This window comes from Nicotiana tabacum, chromosome 21 (assembly GCF_000715075.1).
Source record: "Nicotiana tabacum cultivar K326 chromosome 21, ASM71507v2, whole genome shotgun sequence".
Lineage (NCBI taxonomy): Eukaryota > Viridiplantae > Streptophyta > Magnoliopsida > Solanales > Solanaceae > Nicotiana > Nicotiana tabacum.
The window spans coordinates 88,430,997-88,441,243 of NC_134100.1; the positions used below are offsets into that span (position 1 = coordinate 88,430,997).

The window sequence follows — 10,247 nt, forward strand, 5'->3', positions numbered from 1 at the left end:
ATCAGTCCATTATAAATGTAGGAAGGAAGTAGTAATATAGTAAGAAAAGTAATTCTTCCTTCCCCATATTAAGAACCCGTTTGGACGTTAGAAATTTTTCTTTTTTTTCCAAAATAAATTTATTTTTTTTCGAAATCAGCGTTTGTTCATAAAATTTCCAATTTTCACTTGAAAAGGCATTTTAGAAATTTTCGAAAATTTGAAAAACTCCAAAAAATAGTTTTTCAAAATTTTCACTCAAATCACTCACAAAACTTCAAAAACAACCCAAAATTATATTAATGTCCAAAAATAATTTTAAATTTCAAATACCATTTTTACTTGAAAATATTTTCCGGAATTTTACAATTCTTATGTCCAAACGTGAAACGCCCACTAAGTTTCTTTTTCTTTGGGTGCTAGAAAGTATTTATGAAATCGAAAAGGCTAAAAACCAAAAATTGTTAATTCCGTTACCGGGAATCGAACCCGGGTCTCCTGGGTGAAAGCCAGATATCCTAACCGCTGGACGATAACGGATTTATGATTGCGGAAGCCCAAGGAAAATATTTATTTGAGTAAAGGCTTTAAACTCGAACCACTAACCTAAAGCAAGTGTTTTAGTGGACAAAGGAGCAATTAGGGGAAGATCATAAACACAAATCACTATTATGTAGATAAAAGATTGAAAATTTTAGAACATAAGGTGAAAAGTAATTCCAATTCTAAATAGAATATGTTATTTAAGTTTTGCTGGTTGTGATTTGGGGAAGGAGTCAACGAGGGGGAGTTTTGATATTCAAGCGAATTAAAAATGCATTATGTTGGAAAATCAATAAATCTAGAAAAAACAATAGTTTTGCATTTGATTAATGCAGTAAAAACGATACTACTAGAAAAACTGCTATTATGACATGTAATATTTTGGTTCGATTTGAGAACTTATTTAATTTGCTCTACAGAGCGCTGCTACTCTTGTTTTGCATTAGGAAATAGGAGTGAACTAAGTTTCCACATATGTAACAACATTTCCATGTCCAGCATTATTAAATTGTTCTATTTTATTTTTTCGTGATTATTAATTAAACCACGAATTCGGGGTTATTCTTAAGAAAAAAGAAGACAAAATTACAGAATAATGCACTTCATAAGCTGAGTATTTTAGCTCAGTTACAAGTTTGCAAATGTGTAGCCAAATATCAAAGCTTAGATCCTATTTTTTTTGTTTTTTTTCCTCTATATCTTCAGACGTGAATTATCCGTGAGTTTCCATTATCCTTTTTTCTCAAATTTATATATACCTATCACAGCTACAAAAACGCAAAAACAGACGCGAGAAACTTAAAATCTCACCTCCTTTAATGCTAATCTTGTTATATATAGAATATGATTTTGTAAGAAATTTGGAGTGAGTATTGTTTGAACTTATTAGAAATAGTCTAAGCAGGATGTATACAAAGTTTGAAGTTATTTGATGGAGAATTGGACTAGTTTTATTCAAGAATTGCAAGTGAAAATCGTGCAAAAAGTTCATTAGAGATACTTACACATTTTTATACAATGTTATACACTTTTATACAAAGAGGTATATTATATATAGCTGTATAAAAGTGTATAAGCACAATAGTGAAACTATGTATAATTGTATATAGGTATAGTAGTAGTCACGATTGCATACATGATCTGGTTGGCTTTAAAGAATACTCAAATTGAGGTATAAACATACAAATGCGAAAATAAATACAAAAGAAGCTTTAGGCCGTCCCACCTAATATATAAAAAGAAAAGAAAAGAAAATAACAAAAATAAATCTAATTATCCTACTATGCCTCCATGATGATGTCGCTTCGGCCTCCTTTTACATTCAATTTGGGGCATTCCCCTGATAAAAATATTTACAGGGTTTACGGGGGCATTCCCCCAGATATAAACTAAAGGGAACGACCTTTCACCTCGAATAAAAAAAAAAAAAAAGACTTAAAACTTGCCTACCCAAGTGTAAACGGCCTAAGCATACTCCTAACTGTCAAAACAAAAATATTAATTTAAACTATAACTTAATTGAATAAAGTGATATGGTAAAAATAATAATCCGAAACTTAAACGGCAAGCCACATCCGTGTAAAGCCCATAATGTCAGTCTAACATTTACTGCGATTTCATTTTTAGCCCAAACCACCGTTTTTCCTTTAGTCCAATCCCGAAGATCAATTCCCCAAAATAACTCGTAAACCACAATTCCTTATAGGCAGCCTATACCTCAATTCTAAACTTATCACATTAATATACTAATTTCAAATAACAACATTATAAGGACGAACATGAAAAATTAATCCAAAAATAATGACAAACTCACCAAGAACGCAAATTCATTCAAACCAAAAGCACTAAGGTTAATTAAAGAAAATAGATAGAAATGGACCTCAGTCTCCAACTTTACAATTTCTGTTTGGATGCAAAATTGCTACGGCAAGCGACGACGACCGAAAGCTGAACCACGGACGCCTGACGGACCTCAAACCGGAAACAAAGAACAACGATCTCAAACGGAAAATCTCACGGGAAAACTCGAAAAGCCGCAGCAGTGAAAACTTAAAAGTGCGTTTGTTGGTGGCCGAATTTTACAGGTGTTTGGATGTGGTGTTAATGGAGGTTTACATGGTATTTTAATGGTGGAGAGGAGATGATGCGAAGAAGATAGTGTATACGGGTAAAACCGAGCTCTATATTCGATCTCGCTTCCAAGACTCCCTCATTAGGCCGGAGTCAAATAATCTGTGATCGGATAAGGTCGAGCTTGAAAAACGATCTAACATTCGATACAATCAGCCAAGATCGAAATATGGTGATTGAGATCGAACCCAAAGCATTGTCGAAATTAGCCATCGAAATCATCGGATTTGCCCACAAGTTAACCAAAGTCATAACCGGTCCCGTTTCTAGCGGTCTCGTAAAAAACTTTGTCAACTCATCCGACAAGGGTCCGTAATTCTCGCCATTAACCAATTATTATGGCAAAAATTACGGAACGACTCAAAAAGGAAAACCAACGGTCAACAAATCAAGGACTTTTGCCTTTTATAGAACAATAAAATAATACCTTAAAAGGTAGATCTCCCCTAATATATAAAGGGGACTTGACAAATCATAAAGGACATTGTAACATGTACTGATAAAAAATATATTCTCTAAGTTTTTGCTCTTTTGATATTTTTTGTGTCAATAAAAGTGTATTCAACTCGAGGGTGACTTGCTTCTTACGTTGAAATCATACAACTCACGTGGTTTGCAGTTAATTTATTGTAATTTATTTCAATTGCAATTTAATTTATCGCTTTGTATCAAGTTAATCCGTATATCCTTAAAACTATTGACAAATTCAATTGTTATCCGATTTTCTGGGTAAACAGTTTGGCGCCCACCGTGGGGCTAAGGATAATAGTGGTTGATTGATACAAATCTCCATAACACATACTACTTTGCGCTTGCTCTTTGATGTGTATTTGATTTCAGGCTAAAAATGTCAAACTCTCAATTAGCACCCCCTACATATCGATAACGAGTCCGGTCATCAGGGTGAGAATAACAACATAGCGCCCGGTAACGTAGGGCCACCCGTTGGTCCCAGTGGGATTCCAATCGCAGATCCGATTGATATTAATTCACATGTGGCCATCGATGCAAACCTACCTACTGACCCCGAAAATAGCGTCCGTGGTGGGGCCCGATCGGCAGCTCAAAATACACAAAATAATCAAGAAGACGGAATCAACCTACGGGTGATCTTCGAAATGTTCCAAGATCAACAGGTGGCGATAGCTCCGTTGAAGAGTCAAAGTCAGGCGCCGAGCAGAGTTGAACCCGATCCACCCCGTGAAGTCACCCGCAGGGATGAACCGGTCACAGTAAGATCAAATGAACAAGAATTGGGTGCTAACTCCGAGATTATAAAGATGTTCGAAGAGCTAACAAAATGGATAGAATCAGGGGAAAAGAAAATCGAAGCGAACAACAAAAAAATGGAAACCTACAATTCCAGGGTAGATCAAATCGAGGAGCACCTCTGATACTGAAAGGACTAGATTCCAGGAAGTTCGTACATAAACCTTTTCCTGCGAGCGCGGCTCCGAAGCCAATCCCCAAGAAATTCCGTATGCCCGAAATACCTAGGTATAACGGAACGACCGATCCAAACGAGTATGTAACCTCTTACACATATGCTATCAAAGGGAATGACTTGGAAGGCGACGAGATCGAGTCTGTTCTACTGAAAATATTTGGGGAGACCCTGTCAAAGAGAGCTATGATATGGTATCATAACTTACCTCCTAATTCTATTGACTCATTTGCTATGCTTGCAGACTCCTTGGTAAAAGCACATGCTAGTGCCATCAAGGTCGAAACCAGGAAATCAGACCTTTTCAAAGATAAACAGAAGGATAACGAGATGCTCAGGGAATTCGTGTCCCATTTTCAAATCGAGCGAATGGATCTTCCGCCAGTCGCCAATGAATGGGTTGTTCAAGCTTTCACTCAAGGACTCAATATTCGGAGCTCGGTGGCTTCACAACAACTGAAGTAGAATCTGATAGAACACTTTGTCGTTACTTGGGCCGACATACATAACTGGTACCAATCGAAAATCAAAGTCGAAAATGACCAACTTGGGACCCCTTCGGAGTCTGTTTATCCCGTCAGAATCCTCGATAGAGTCAAGAGAGACATCGATCGTGAACTAAGACCAAACAAGGATCGATATCTACCGTATAATGGAGATCGGAGGAGCAAAGGGTCCGGATGGAACCCCATAAGAAACGAAAGGAGAAATGACCAAGGTCGAAGCAATCGAGGGCTCATGACCAAAAATAGCTTTGATAGGTCCATCGGTCCTAAAGAAGCGTTGAGGCTATCGGAATACAACTTTAATGTCGATGTTGCAGCCATCATATCAGCTATCGGGCGCATCAATGATACCAAATGGCCTCGACCTCTACAATCTGATCCATCTCAAAGGGACCCTAACCAGATGTGCAAATATCATGACACTCACGGTTATAGAATGGAAGATTATCGACAGCTGAGAGAAGAAGTAGCCCGTTTATTCAACAATGGAAACCTTCGAGAATTCTTGAAAGACCGAGCCAAGAACTACTTTAGGAACAAGGATTCTAACAAACAGACAGAACAAGAGGATACCGAACCTCAACACATCATAAATATGATCATCGGTGGAATCGATATCCCACAGGGGCCGATGTTGAAACGCACCAAAGTATTCATCTCTAGGGAGAAACGAATTCGATACTACATACCAGAAGGAATTTTATCTTTTAGCGACGAGGATAAGGAAGGGATCGTACAGCCTCATAATGATGCACTGGTAATATCTGTACTCGTAAATAAAACTCGAATTAAACGTGTGTTGATTGATCCAGGTAGCTCGGCTAACATCATTCGGTCGAGAGTCGTGAAACAGCTCGGTCTACAAGACAAACTCATGCATGCAGTCCGAGTTCTAAACGAGTTTAACATGGCATGTGAAACCACCAAGGGGGAGATAACGTTACCGGTTAATACCACAGAAACCATGCAAGAAGCCAAATTTTATGTGATCTAATGAGACATAAGGTACAACGCCCTTCTCGAAAGGCCATGGATCCACAACATGAGGGCAGTTCCCTCGACTCTTCACCAGGTATTAAAATTCCCAACTCTGGGGTAGATTAAGACAATCTATGGGGAACAACCGGCCGCAAAAGAGATATTTGTAGTCTAAGGAGTGATTCCAATATCACTACTCGCAACATCGAAGGGACGGAATTCGGGCGCAAACCAAGAGGCCAAACAACAGTCATTGATACTAGCCACGACCCAACCAGGCAAGAAGGGGACTAATAAAGACGATGATTACGGGGTTCCCCGGTCTTTTATAATCCCCGACGACTTTGTCGAAACCAAATCGACGGTCGAAGAGTTGGAATAAGTTATATTGGTCAAGCATCTACCGATCAGAAGGTATACTTGGGCACGGGGTTAACTTCTGAGCTCATAAAATAACTTATTCAATTTCTTGTAGTTAATATAGATTGTTTCGCTTGGTCCATCTTGATATGACAGGGATCCCACCAGAGATAACCACTCACAAGCTAAGCCTAGACCCAAAAATCAATCTGGTCAAGCAGAAGAGGAGCCCCAATCCGAGGTCAAACATGCTTTCATCAAGGACGAGGTATCTAAACTCCTTAAAATAGGGTCCATTCGGGAGGTTAAATACCCGGATTGGTTAGAAAACGTAGTGGTAGTCCCTAAAAAGGGAATAAAATAAGAATGTGTATAGATTACAAAGATTTAAATAAAGCATGCCCCAAAGACGTTTTTTCTTTGCCCAACATCGATCGAATGATCGATGCCACGACCGGCCACAAGATCCTCAGTTTTCTAGATGCCTATTTCGGGTACAACCAAATACGGATGGACCGGGTGATCAGGAAAAAACCTCATTCATTACTAAATATGAAACATATTGTTATAATATAATGCCATTTGGATTAAAAAATACCGGTGCCACATACCAAAGCCTAGTAAATCGGATGTTCGAAGAACAAATAGGAAAATCAATGGAAGTTTACATTGACGACATATTAGTTAAGTTCCTGCGAGCAGAGGACCATTTAAAACATTTGCAGGAAACCTTCAGCGTACTAAAACAGTACAATATGAAACTAAACCCGAAAAAATATGCGTTTGGAGTTGGGTCAGGTAAGTTTCTCGGATTCATGGTATCCAATCGGGGAATCGAGATCAATCCCGATAAGATCAAAGCCATCGAAGATATCATGGTCGTGGACAACATAAAAGTCGTGCCAAGGTTAACCGGGTGAATAGCTGCCCTGGGGCGATCTATTTTGAGGTCGTCTGACAAGGGCCACAGAGTCTTCGCTCTGTTAAAGAAAAAGAATAATTTCTCGTGGACCCAGGAATGGCAATGAGCTTTGGAGGAACTCAACAGATACTTATCGAGCCCCTCGTTGCTTCACATACCAAAGACAAACGAACGACTGTACTTGTACCTGGTGGTCTCGGAGATAGCGGTAAGTGGATTCCTAGTTCGGGAAGAGCAAGGTACGCAATTTCCAATTTACTATATTAGTAGGACCTTAGGTGAGGCCGAAACTAGGTACCCTCACCTGGAAAAAATGGCACTTACTTTGCTAAGCGCCTCTAGGAAGCTAAAATCGTACTTCTAATGTCACCCCATATGTGTCGTAACTACTTACCCATTGAGGAACGTTATGCATAAGCCCGAACTCATGGGCCGATTGGCCAAATGGGCCGTAGAAATAAGTGGTTATGATATCGAGTACCGACCTCGGACCGCCATTAAGTCTCAAATTTTTGCAGATATTGTGGCTGACTTTACACCAACCCTAATACTCGAGGTCGAAAGAGAGTTACTGGTTAACTCCGGAACTTCCTCGAGGATCTGGACCCTATTCACAGATGGTGCCTCAAACACAAAAGGGTCCGAACTTAGCATCGTACTAAAGCCACCAACAGGTAATATAATTAGACAATCCATTAAAACTATGAAATTAACTAACAACGAGGCCGAATATGGAGCTGTGATTATAGGCCTTGAACTAGCCAAGAGCTTGGGGGCAGAGGTGATCGAAGCTAAAAGCGAATCCCTCCTTGTGGTAAACTAAATTAATGGGACATTCGAGGTCAGAGAAGAGAGAATATAGAGATATTTCATCGGTTCAAAGAATAGACTTTGCAACATGTGCCTCGGGATCAAAACAGCGAGGCCGATGCCCTCGCTAACTTGGGATCGTTGATCGAAGACAACGAGATTAACTCGGAAAAAGTGGTACAACTTATGAGATCGGTAGTGGAAGAAGGCCACGCCGAGATCAACTTGACGAGCCTAACTTGGGACTGGAGAAATAAGTAAGTGGAATATGTTAGAACCAGAAAACTGCCCTCGAACCCGAAAGAATCGAGAGCCCTGCGTATAAAGGTAACCCGATTTAGCCTGGCCGAAGATGGAACCCTGTTCAGAAAAACATTCAATGGCCCACTTTCGATATGTCTAGGACCGGGGGATACTAGTACGTTTTGAGGAAAATTCACGAAGGTACCTATAAAAATAATTCGTGTGCCGAATCACTAATCCGAAAAATAATCAAAGTCGGTTACTACTGGATCAACATGGAAAAAGACGCAAAGGAGTTCATAGGAAAATTTGATGAATGTCAAAGGCATGCTCTGATGATTCATCGAGCTGGATAACTGCTACATTCGGTCTTGTCACCATGGCCAATCATGAAATGGGGGATGGACATCGTCGGCCCTCCCCCACGGGCCCCCGGTAAGGCTCAATATATTTTATTTATGACTGACTATTTCTCTAAATGGGAGGAGGCACATGCATATGAGTAGGTCAGAGAAAAAGAAGTCATCGATTTTATCTGGAACCATATCATATGTTGGTTCGGAATACCGGCCGAGATCGTGTGCGACAATGGGAAACAATTTATTGGCAGTAAAGTAAGCAAGTTTCTCGAAGTCCATAAAATCAAAAGGATCGTATCCACTCCCTATCACCCTAGTGGGAATGGACAAGCTGAATCTACCAATAAAACCATACTCCAAAGTCTTAAAAAGAGGTTAACCGACGCTAAAGGAAAAGGCTACCTAAGGTCCTATGGGCGTACCGTACAACCTCGAAGTCCAGTACCGGGGCCACCTCGTTCTCTTTAGTTTATGGCACCGAAGATTTAATACCAGTCGAGGTCGGAGAACCAAGCATTAAATGCGAAACGCCTTAGTATAAAATAATTCGGTTATGTTCGTAGGTTCGAACCTAACCTTTGCGAATATAAATAAAAAAGCAAAGGAAAAATTCAAAAGCTATGAAAGGCATAAAACCTTATATATATATATATATATATATATATATATATATATATATATATCAAAATTTCTTTACAAGGGTTGCATAGCCCCGGTACATATTGTTTACAATGGCCGAACGACCTCGACAAAACAAATGTAGAACAAAAAGGCAAAAATGCCTAAAACGATCCTAAACGGCCTAATCTTCATCGGGGGCCACATCGTCACCAACAAGGTTTTCGCCATCATCAGACTCACCAACTTTTCGGACCCCTCGTAATCTTCCTCGGGATAAGCCAGCTTTCTGGCCTTAGCTTCGTATATCTTGGCATTTTTTATTTCAGCCAATACGTCGAAATTCTGAGCATGGACTCCCTCGAGGGCCTCCATTCGGGATTACCACCTCGCATGCTTCACCATGTTTCTCTCTTGTTCCTGAATAGCCTCGACATCACCCTTGAACTGAGCCACTTTTTCATCAATCTCAGTCTTGATCACGATAACCTCTGACTTGGCCGCCTCAAGCTCCCTGGGCAGATGCTCTTGACCAGAAACAACCAAGTTCAGCTGAGATTGGAGCCCCTCGATCTTTTGGGCCTGCTCCAAGTTTTTCTCCTTTGCAGCCCGAAGATGAACCTCAGTCGAAGCCAACTGTGCCCGAAGCCAGGCGATCCATGTTTTTTTCCATTCTTTGGCCTCAGCTTTGACCGTATCCACCTTCCCCCAAAGTTTCTCGATCTGGTCAAGCTTCTTTTAAACCTGCGGGTTCGAATCGTTAGCCACTTAGTTTGACTCATCATAACTAACTTCAAGAACTCTTCTTACTTGCTCGATCAGGTCTGCATGCTCCTTCCGAGCCGCTTCTAGCTCAGCTTGGGATTTCTCACTAAGAAGCTTGTAAGCATTCTTCTTCTCTGCAATCTCCCGAGTCTCGATATCGTGACGTTTGAACTCTCCCGGTATCAGGGAAAGGCCTCGTGATGAAGCACTGAGGCCTGGAAACACAAAGGAAAATGATACGATTATTCACGATTAAATCTAATACATAATGAAGGGACATTCGAAGTTACCCGATTCAGCGCCTGTTGAGCTTCGTTGAACAAGCAGGGCGCTTCCACCTCGTTAATTTTAGCTTGATCCTCTTCGGTCACCAAGCACCGAAGATAAATAGCAATTACCATCGGGGCAGAAAGAACCCGGGCATCCTCAGGAAAGGAAAAGATAACGGTGTGTTTCCGATAAGGATATGCACTCGGGGTAGGGAATCGATTGACCAATTTTAGGCTTGAGGAAGGCCCGCTTGCTTCAGAGGGAGAGCTCTTCCTCGGTATCTCTAAATCGCCTAATCCAATGGCATCCTCCGTGGCCGT

At 40.5% G+C, this 10,247-nt stretch overlaps 1 non-coding gene across 1 annotated transcript; it reads right to left on the reverse strand.

Annotated features, from left to right (window-relative positions):
• Nucleotides 1–447: 447 nt before the first annotated feature.
• On the reverse strand, nucleotides 448–519 carry TRNAE-UUC (transfer RNA glutamic acid (anticodon UUC)). The gene has a single exon. It is a non-coding gene; the product is annotated as a tRNA-Glu (tRNA).
• Between the last annotated feature and the right edge of the window lie 9,728 nt (nucleotides 520–10,247).